At 33.3% G+C, this 10,519-nt stretch overlaps 1 protein-coding gene across 2 annotated transcripts in view; it reads right to left on the reverse strand.

Annotated features, from left to right (window-relative positions):
• The window catches only part of LOC106878079 (5-hydroxytryptamine receptor 2C), a 508,970-nt gene that overhangs the window by 221,570 nt on the left and 276,881 nt on the right, over positions 1-10,519 (reverse strand). For both annotated transcript variants that reach the window (XM_052970801.1, XM_052970800.1), the window contains exon 4: positions 7,715-7,794. The gene's annotated coding sequence lies outside the window, so the exon portion shown is untranslated. The remainder of the gene's footprint in view (positions 1-7,714; positions 7,795-10,519) is intronic.

Below are 10,519 nucleotides of genomic sequence, written 5' to 3' on the forward strand. Positions count from 1 at the left end.
ATATATATATATATATATATAGGGAGAGAAGAGAACAAAGAAGAGAATGTGGGAGGAATGGAATTGTATTTTCTAAACAAAAGTCGAATTATTTTTCTCATCGTATAATAAATAAATGGATAACGGCTTGTCAGTAAGTTATTTGGCTGTAGGCGAAAATAAGCGTCTGAAGACAGGGAGAGAGTATTGGAGACTTATAGTGACGTGGCTGAGAATATGTTCATCAGATAAGATAATAATTTGCTAGTGCGTTTTCTTAAGTCAGACAAAAAGGAACTTGCAACAATAATCACAGGAGCCGGTTCATTACTGCGTTTGATGTATTCCCGAAAAGACAGTAATAAAAGTACAAGAATGATGGGGTTCAGGAAGTATGTATAATGGTGACAATGAGGATGATGATGATGATGATGATGTTGATGATGATGATGATGATGATGATGATGATGATGATGACCATGATGATGATGATGACCATGATGATGATGGCAATGATGGTGTTCAAGTTAATGGATGAGATGATAATTATGATAATGACGACGACGACGACGTCTGACGATGATGCTGATGATGCTGACGATGATGATGATGATGATGATGATGATGATGATGATGATGAAGGTTGACGTTATCGTCTTCATAATTTGCATAATTTCTCCAGATGTGATACATGTGCTTACCATGAACGCGATCGATCACAGCAATTTCAAATAAGCTCTTACAAAACAGTCATTGCGTTAGAACATTATGTCAGACGTGTAGCCTTCAATCGGCCAAGTGTTTCAGAGGTCCGAGTACGCGTGTACTAATGCTATGGATATCCACTTTATCTGTTATGGGTCTTATCCACCTCACTCGAAGTTGGTATTATTATTATCACCACCATTATTGTTATATATCATCTCTATCAACACTGATGAGGCAGAATTACCTTGTTCGCGATTATCCCTTAGAAATACAAGAATTACTTTATTTAACGTGTCTTTTTCTACTTTGAATCTCTAAGATTTGAGTTATTTCTGGTTTGTGGTTTGTGGGTTTTAATTACTTATCTTGACATGCATAGTTCCCGAAAATAACTACAGTCAATCACGGGGAGGGAGATGTTGTTTCCTCTATCAGTAGTCTGATATTTTTGTAGCTTGTCCAGCAGTTAGAAGCTGTACACAATCGCATTAAAGTGGTATTTATTTCTTTCATCTTGTATCCTTTTTCTGATTTTTTTATTCACAGGTACACATATGCACACATTCATACCCACAAACACACACATACAAGCACACACGTGATCATACGCACACACAGAAACATACACACACGTACTCAAACGCACACACACACACCCACACACAAACACACACACAAACACACACACACATACATACACACATGTACAGATTAGTCTAATCGTAAAAAAACACACACTCCTTACTTCTGATATCTATTTTCTAAACACTAGTGGTAGTAGAATTAAAATTAACACTGTTTCAAAACAGAATCGTTTCATTTGGAATTTTCCGGTTAATTAATTCAGTTTACTTCATGCAAATTTCTTGATATTGACTTCGTTATTCACTAATTTTCTTTTCACATTACTTCCTTTTTTTTTGTTTTTCTTGACTTTGGCTAGAATGGATCCTAGACACTGCATAAGATGCTGATATTTAAAATTCATAAACTGATGAGACACTAGATTATTTGACTAAATGCAGCATGTTCTTTACTTTCGGTATATTCTGTTAACGAATTAAGTGCCACTAACCTCTCAGATGAGGAAGCATTTCATCATTCTACGAGTAAACACACTGATCTCTCGATTCAGTGCACCATATTTGTTTGGTTGAATAATTTTGCTAAATAAATAATTTTCTTCATTTATGCTGCTGATTTAAGAATCATCGAACTTTCATGTTGTCAGCTTATGCATATGTACATTTTAAAACATCTTTAGAGTTTCGATTTATATAATAAAAATTGACATTCATAACTTATTTCCTTTGGTATCAAATTATTTATATATCAGTTTCTCTATTGCTTGTATAATGCGATAGCATTTACAAATTTCCTTAATTAAATATTGATTGATTTATTTTAGTATGCTCTTTCTACTATTTTCTATTTAACCTCTACGAGAAGATAACATTTTATGGTAGAGAAGTATGTAAGTAATATACAAGAACAATTTATACCTTCTTTTATGTGTCATAAATATTGCGAAGTAGATTTGATTGGGTATAAGACAAATACGATTTTAGTAAGTATGGCAAACAGCGCTATGGTATTTAACATGAAATATTATAGAAAGATACATCATATTTCATATACACAGAATGCTGAATTATTCAGAATGTTAGGAACGAAATTGCTGAAGAGAGTGCAAGCAATAAAAAGAGTATAAATTAATTTGGTCATGTGACTCAATGCCGTCACACTTTTGATCCACTATTATCACATTATTGATCGATTCTCATGCATGAGCAAACAAAAGGGAGAGCGGTCTAGGAATGCAATGAAGGATGTATCGACCGAACAACTACGCGTTGACAGGGGGTAAAACACTTCAAAGGAAATAATAGACATTCAGAAGGGGAACACGAGGTTTAGTTTTGCTTTGATCAAACGTTTTCCCTAGAATTATATAATTAATAACAAAAACAATATCAAGTGTGTATGAGAACTACACACACACACAAACACACACACACACACACACACACACACACACTCACACACACACACACGCTGAGGAGGCAATGTTTACATCTTTTATTTAATTGGTATTAGCATAATTGTAATCAATACAGCTATACTCTTTTATTGTTTTATTTGATTCAGTCATTGACTGTGGCCATGCTGAAGCACCACCTTAATAAAATTCGATGGCTCTAATGTCGATGAACGATTGGTCAGCAAAATAATTCCTAACTTATATTTTATTTTATATTCAAATGTTTCGAAGCTAAAGTTGGAACACTAATATCAAAAGCCACAGTAAGGACAATGAAATATTTTCCCATAGCACATATTTGGGATGATAAAAGCAAAGACGGAAATGAGTATTATCCATAATTGTGAAGAAATTGTAGTTCTGATGACTTCGTTATTACCAAAGGTCTATTATACTTTTATATTCAAGGTATTGCTCTTGCTATCAGGTTGGATAATTTGAGCATTTAAGCTATACTTTAAATATCAAAGACTCTATAATATGGCAGCATTATTTTCCAACATTAAACTTAACAATATGCCGTACATCTATCACAAACAACCATATTACAGAATTCATGCCGTTGTTTTTATTGCTTTTAATTATATATATATGTGTGTATGTGTGTGAGTGTGTGTGTGTGGTGTGTGCGTGTATGTGTGTGTGTACTTATTGCATATATGGGTTATACATTCATGCATACTATATACATACACCCACACACAGATATATGTATGTATATGTGCGTGTAGGCATATTTGTGAGAAGTGTTATCCTCAGGAGTCATGTAATCCCGAGACACATAATGCGTAATATATTCCTGCATGACTGTATCAAAGAAAATTCGCTGTGACTGTTTCGCGAATCAAGGAATATCTAATGTTCGTCATCATAGATTTACGATTTACAGATATTTATAAATCAACCTAGTTCTATAAAGATAAATATTCGTATAACCCCATAATTCTTTAACATTTACAGCAGATTCAGTTGAAAGAATCATCGCAAGTTTGAAGTAGGTTCCTTGAAATTCTTAAACTCTTGATAATATTACTAAACAAGCGATAGTAGTCGATTCCATTGATCTCTTAAAGTCCTGTTCTTTTATTAGATTCTCTATACACGGTTAATGGCACTGGTTTGTAATAGTTTTATTATTTTCTCAAAGGGACATCGGTGGAAAAATAATGCAGATATATTATCTTGAACATGGTTTCACTGTACCTTATGTGATATACCAGAGACAGATCCTGTTTGAAGCCTATGCTATGCTATGCAATATTTATTATTTTTTGTATGTGTGACAAATTTTCGAAATCAAGTTTTCAAATTCTTGGAAATCCTGTGTTCCTGACATTACATAGACAGTTTACAATAATTGAGTTGTACATCACAGTACGCTACATAAGTAAACATTAGTATGAAAATCTAAATAGAGATTCATATCCATATATAAATACATCTAAAAATATATAGTATGTGATATATCATTCCAGAGTTTTACTCATATTCACTGTCTCTTCTATTATGACAAGTAAAATATTGTATTTGATTACTTCAACGCAGTATTTTGGAGAATGATTTATATGCTCAACTTCAATTCAATTAACTTGTCACTAAAATTTATAGAAATGTTTACTACTTTTCGAATATTTTAATCATATCTAGATATGTATCTCAATGACATAAAGTCATCTTTCGTCTTACTGTACAAGTTTTAATATACAATTCTTTCACTGTTGGCAACAATAACTTAACATCAATAGCTACATATTTAGAATGCTGCAATCCATTCTAGGGTTAATCGTTTTAATAACTATGAATGTCAGAATCAGATTCGCAGACGTCCGCTGCTCATATTGATCGGAGAATATTTAAAACTCTTATTTTTATATTTGCAGTATTATACACGAAATGCTCCTAATCTGCTATCGGTTGCACATTTTTGCCAGATATTGATGTTTTGCGTATTTTTATTATGTCTTAGTTGTGAATGTGGTGCAGCTGATTGTTTTTCCAATTTAGCAATTTTGTTATAGGCTTTACTACGAAAACCTATGAGGTAAAACAATAAAAAAAACTCGAAAAGTTTAACTCAAGAACTAGGATAGCAAAATCACGTGAAATTACGAGAAAAAGAAGAAATGATTTGTGTGGATCTTAGAGAAAGGATCGTTTAGACATTTTCATGAAGCAGTGTGAACTCTAGTTATGAGAAGCAGTGAAAATGCATCGCACTTGTGTTATATTCCGAGTGGAATGTATTCAGACAAGTAACATTGTCCATCAGACAATTTATAATATTTCAGATGTGGGTCAGCTGTTTCAGTTTGTGGCAGTAACATCATCCCACATATATGAACAAAATTTTTATTCAAACATTCGCCATGCTGGACCGCTGAATTCTATACGTTTTTAACATTCTCCCTCTGTTTATTTTTTTTATTATTCCTCTCTGTTGAAGAGCGTAGGCTCGAAACTTAAAATACCTTTTCATTTTTCCAGAGTGTGAAACTAACGCACTTATTTGTTGATCATACGCCCGTCGTCGTCTTTTGGTTTTCTACAAATTTCAACTATATATATATGCATATATGTGTGTGTGTGTGTGTGCGTGTAAGTATGTATATGTGTGTGTGTATGTATATATATATATGTGTGTGTGTGAGTATGTATATATATATATATATATATATATATATATATATATATATATATATATATATTTACGTATACATATATACACACACACACACACGCACACATATATTACTTAAAGAATACATGCGTATACGTAAGCTACTTCAAGTTTCATGTTTTGATAATGTTGTATAACTTACTGTAGACGATCCGCCGTTCGTTCAGACACAAATGTAATTCTGTGATGATATGAGAGAGATGTGAAAGCCCCAGTAGGGAAATCGATAAAGAAATGTTAAGGGAAATACGTTTTAGAAACTTTCACAGGTTACATATAGACAAATGTAAAGTTGTTATGTGTACATGTGTTTCTGTGTGAGTGTGTGAGTGTACGTGTATATATAATTTTATGTGCACTTATTATTGAAGCCAGGATATATTGTCGCACATATACAATGACTGTGGATCCCAACACTGCTACCAAACCTCATTTCAATCCAGCGCAGAAATATGGAAAACGAAACAACTGCTCGCTGATTTTCTCTTTACATTTTCAATATGACATTTTGGTTTTGCATAACAATGACTACGGAGTTGTCGTTGTCGCTGATGTTGATATTACAAAGATGACGATGACAGTTAATTTTCATTTATTTATTTATTTATATCATTATCACTATATTATTATTATTATTATTATTATTATTATTATTATTATTATTATTATTATTATTATTATTATTATTATTATTATTATTATTATTATCATTATGTTGCCTATAAACATTTTTTAACAATAAAACTATGAAGAAATATCTGCTTTGTTTGCTGCTGAACAATTGTTGTTCTTCCTTCTATTGATTTCCTTTTTATCAGTCTTTGAACACTGTCATAAACATAAAATTCTATATATGTATTTTCTAAATATATTTATACGCTGTAAACAAAAACTTCAGAAAATAATAGACTTATTTCCTTTTTCATCTTTCTTTTCAAATTCATTTTTGCATATTTTGTTTTTCTTTTCTACTTTGTTTCTTGTCAAAATCTGCTAAATTGCTGTACAATATTAAAATGGTTATTATTTAGAATGGTTATTATTTGAATAAAATATTCTTTTCCCGTGGTTGGCGAACAGATTGACGATATAACGTATTATCTTTTGGCTTGCATATCCATTCATCCAGCGTAAATTTATTTATGTGTTCTTTAATATGTAAATTGATTTTCTACTTGCTTAATGATAGTGTCTTTAAAATGAGTAATATCTTATGAGAAATTCAAATGGTGTATTTACATTGTAATATTTGTTCCATTTTATATATTTATTTTTCTGCTTTAAAATGTATAACCTGAAATATATTACCAGGAAAGAAGTAAGAAAACAAGTTGGGGGCTTTTTTTACGTAATATACTAGTATAATTTTAACAATTCACAGCCCAACATATAACGTAATAGAAATTCAAATTTTTTGCTAACGAAGTAAATAATTGAAAAAAATTACAGGCATTGAATGTTATTGCTAGGCATTGCTGAAAATATTAGACGATATAGTTGAAGAATATTTAGAAGTGATTATCGGAATGCTCTGTAAAGGTAAAATATAATCGGGCCTCTCTTGCTAACTGTTCATAATTTTTATTGATATTTCATGGATTTTCATTGGTGGCATTTTATGGGCATGAGATAAAAAGGCAAAGGAAATATATAGATCCATAGAAATTATGTGTTACAATAAACAGGGAAAATATAATGTACCACCACATATCCGTTTCAGTAGTGAAGGTAATTGCATGCACACGCGTGTGTGTGATTACTCTGCGAGAATAACTTGAATAAAATTCAACCATTATTACGTTACTTTTATTGAAAGTAGTTGAATGGAAAACAAAGTAATTTATCGGAATATCGATAAAAGTAATCTCTGTACCTAAAATTTGTCCATTTTCTCCCGATACACTCACGGGCACCACCTTAAATATTGCAAAATAACGAATGCGTTTTTAATTTTATTATGTTATTGTAAGTTATATTTATGCCGTAATGTAACGGGCATATTTCAAATAAATGGTGTAATCCTTTGAGTTGTTTTCAACGCAGTGCTGATGAAATGTCATATACGAATGCTTGTACTGTAGTGCACTGGCAGTACAACAATCTATAATTCCTTACGTTATTTACAAAATCTAATCGCTGAACTGTTTGGAACTCATGCAGTTTCTATGCATTATACGAAATATGATCTGTTTGCACGCAGCAACTTTTGCTGCGTAGACAATGTTTGAATGAGAAAATATATAGCAAAAACAAAAAAAAGGGGGGGAATGATAATAATTTGAAAGCCGAAATATATAACATGCACTTACCCCTATGATCAGAGCTGTATATCAAATCCACTATTATCCATTTAGATGTAATCCATTTTTATCATCATGTAAATTAATACCTGAAAAGCAAATTAAGTAAAAACTTAATTAATTTCAAATGTAGAAGAAGAAATTTTGCTATAAACTACGTTTGAAAAACATGAAATATTGGTTTCAAAAGTTGGTAATGGCCCGCAATTTTAGGGAAGGGGAAGTTAATTACATCGACCCCAGTACTCAACTGATGCTTATTTTATCAACTCCCAGAGGATGAAAGGCAAACTCAACCTCGGTGGAATTTGAACTCACAACGCCAAGACGGACGAAATACCGCTTAGTATTTTACCCGACCTGCTAACGGTTCTGCCAACCCACTACCTTAAGGACGTCAAATATTAAATACCTGGAAAACAACATGGAAATATTACTAATGTCTTACTTAAAGCCGCAGCCACGATTTGTATATGAACTGCCATTCATACTTCATTGTTAGATTTAGAACGCGAGAGAAAGCCTAAGAATAATTTTCAGCCACGAACGAAAGACTAGTTATTCATACACTTAAAATCACAGCTGATCCTGTCATTTCCACATGTCATCAGACGATGCCCATCGCACTTATCTCAACTATATATAAAAAAACTGAGAAAAAATCGCCTCAACAGCTTTTGTTAAGTAATATATCATTCATACTATGTCATGGTAATAATTAGCAAAGTGGTGGATAGCTTATTCTTACGGGCCCAAATATTTAACCATCAAATGATACGCACTTAAGAGAAATACAGTAGAACCTCGCAGTACGAATGCACCATTGTACGAGTAATTTGCTATATGAGTCGAGGTTCTTGTGAACTTTTGTCTTGAAGTACGAGCGGAAATCCGTAGTACGAGCGAGTTTCATACAAGCGACCGCTTGTCGGCGCTGAGTTCGCACTCGCTCTCCCAACAGGCACAGTCTCTGCTCGTTTAGTTCACGTGTTTATCTCTTTGTGGTAGCATCTCTGTTGTGTTTTTCCCAGTGTTTTTATTTAGCTTTGTGCATTTTGTGCTATTATTTTATAATAATTAGATGTGTTATGCATGGGTCCTAAGAACGTTAGTGTAAAGGACAGTGCTGAATGCGGTGTAAGGCATTGGTTTCCCAGAGGTGGACAGTGTAGCGGAGAATGCTTTCTCTACGACTGTCATAAATGCAGTGTTGGCAAAGTGGCAGTATTTTTCCGGATTTTCTAGAAAATTATCATCCTGAAAATGTAGCTACACGTCCTGCTGCAGCTTTATTTAATAACTCTGCTCTGGCGGATTTTTGTGTCATTTTTAAAGGCAGGTAAAAATAGACTTCTTTTGACATATTTTTATTGAAACGACCTGGAAGTGTAAAAAGTGAAGAAAGTGTATCCAAAAAGCCTAAATTAAGCGAAGTGAGAGAGAAAACGCCAGATATTGTTTTTCCTGAAGTCTTAATGGAAGGAGATTCTCCTTCCAAACAGTAATTTACCTCCCCCACGCTATCGTCTTCCTCGCGCACAAATCGTCCCATATTTGAGTTAATTCAGTAAATAAGACCAGTTTACATATTTCTTTTGCATTCTCTTTTTAATAATCGTCATTTGACTTGTAAATACACTTTTTCTGGTTTAAAACTCATAAAAAATTATTTTCTGGGGTTTTGAGGGTCTGGAACGGATTAATTATATTTTAGTTAATTCCAATGGAGAAAATTGATTTGCAAAACGAGAAAATCGTAAAACGAGCTCGGTCATCGAAGGAATTAAATTCGTACGGCAAGGTATCATTATACTATTAGCTTTAATTCATCCGTTCGAGAAAATCAAGGGAGACAATTCTAAAGTTCAAATAAAAGGTTCATACTGTGAAAGTAAATCACTCTTATTTTAGCGAGTGGATACATATTATGTGTGGAGACGCAATGGCTCAGTCGTTAGGGCAGCAGACTCGCGGTCGGAGGATCACGGTTTCGATTCCCAGACCGGTCGTTGAGTGTGTTTATTGTGCGAAAAAACCTAAAGCCCCACGAGGCTCCGGCAGGGGGAGGTGGCGACCCTTGTTGTACTCTTTCGCTCGAGCTTTCTCTCACACTGCCTTCCTGTTTCTTGAGTAACGCTGCGATGGACTGGCGTCGCGTCCAGCTGGGGGAAACACATACGCCATAGAAACCGGGAAACCGAACCCATGAACCTGGCTAGGCTCTAAAAGGCGCATAAATAAAAACATGTTATATAGATAGAAAAGGGAAAAATTGAGAGTACATTTCGCTGTTAAATGTTTGCTCAATATAAAAACGAAAACGTTGAAGAATTTTACATCATATATTTCTGTAAGACTGCAGTATTATTTTCTATCATTAAACAATTACTGTGAGAAAGTTAGCGCATGTTTGTTTATACACGTACAACACATTATTGCTCGCTATTCTTCAATTAATATCTACTAATATCTGGGAGGCTTCCACTAAAAAGTATAATGGCCCAATGGTGAATACTGCCATTTCTCTTGATATGGAAGCTAGATATAAATGAATATCCCTCGGGATGTGGAAATGGCCAACAGCCAACAATATCTCAGACTCAACAACATATCAACATCCATTATTCTTACCTACAATTTATTTTGTGTGTGTTATTGTGTGTTAGTTTGTTAGTGCGTATGTGAGAGTGTACGCGAGTACGTATGAAAATATACACATATATAAATACATGGATGGTACACCGCAACTGCATATACATGAACATTCATATGTGTATATATATATATATATATACATATATATATATATATATA

Source organism: Octopus bimaculoides, chromosome 9, assembly GCF_001194135.2.
Source record: "Octopus bimaculoides isolate UCB-OBI-ISO-001 chromosome 9, ASM119413v2, whole genome shotgun sequence".
Classification (NCBI taxonomy): domain Eukaryota; kingdom Metazoa; phylum Mollusca; class Cephalopoda; order Octopoda; family Octopodidae; genus Octopus; species Octopus bimaculoides.